The sequence below is a fragment of the Aplysia californica genome, unplaced genomic scaffold (genome assembly GCF_000002075.1).
Source record: "Aplysia californica isolate F4 #8 unplaced genomic scaffold, AplCal3.0 scaffold00053, whole genome shotgun sequence".
Lineage (NCBI taxonomy): Eukaryota > Metazoa > Mollusca > Gastropoda > Aplysiida > Aplysiidae > Aplysia > Aplysia californica.
This window is the reverse complement of record NW_004797323.1, coordinates 68,100-68,913: the sequence shown is the minus strand read 5'-3', so window position 1 is coordinate 68,913 and position 814 is coordinate 68,100. Positions and strand designations below refer to the sequence as shown.

Here is an 814-nt window from a genome sequence, read left to right as displayed (position 1 = left end):
TCTCTCTCTCTCTCTCTCTCTCTCTCTCTCTCTCTCTCTCTCTCTCTCTCTCTGCCTCTTCCCCCTCCTCCCCACCCAATTCACCTTTTTTTTCGTCCTACTTTCTTTTGACGTCTGTCTGTTCCTTGTCAAACGCTCCCTCTGCCCGCTGTCTGCCGTCTGCTCCCTGTGGGAAGCATGCCAGTTTGTCACAGGCCCTGTTTGTCACAGGCACACCCCGCCTCAACTGTGACCTGCATGATCAAAGTTATTGCTGACACTCTCAAAAAGAGTAAATGAATGATTGATTGATTGTACGAGCATGAATTGAATTTTATTTTTCAATTGTTTTAACCGAAAAAACATTCATTGTTGAAATTTTACAGAGTAATTTCCTTTGACTTGCATACAAAAAGGAAAAAAAATATTGATCAACACAAGCTGAATTGACATTATTTTTAAAGGTGGAGATTAAAAAACTTAAGTTACAACTAGAGTATTAAAGTGCTGTAACTATGACAAAATGGGCCTGTGACAAACTGGGCCTGTGACAAATTGGGCCTGTGACAAAGGCCTGTGACAAACTGGGCCTGTGACAAAGTGGACAGCCCCCTCCCTGTGTCACAAGGCACAAGGTTTCTTTTCTTTGTCCTGATGATAATTCCTGTCGCGTCTTTGTGAATATTATATAAGTATTTGGGTGTTACAATAGACAACAAACTCAACTGGCGTGTCCACACTTCTCTCCTGCATAAAAAAGTGAACAAAAGACTATTTTTTCTTAGAAAGCTAAAGTATTTTAAAGTTGATAAAACATTGATGTCCATGTTCTACC

The 814-nt window shown here is 40.5% G+C and overlaps 1 long non-coding RNA gene across 1 annotated transcript in view; it reads left to right on the top strand.

The window, feature by feature from the left end:
* Window positions 1-814, top strand: part of LOC118477265 — a 130,424-nt gene that overhangs the window by 114,112 nt on the left and 15,498 nt on the right. The window lies entirely within an intron of this gene.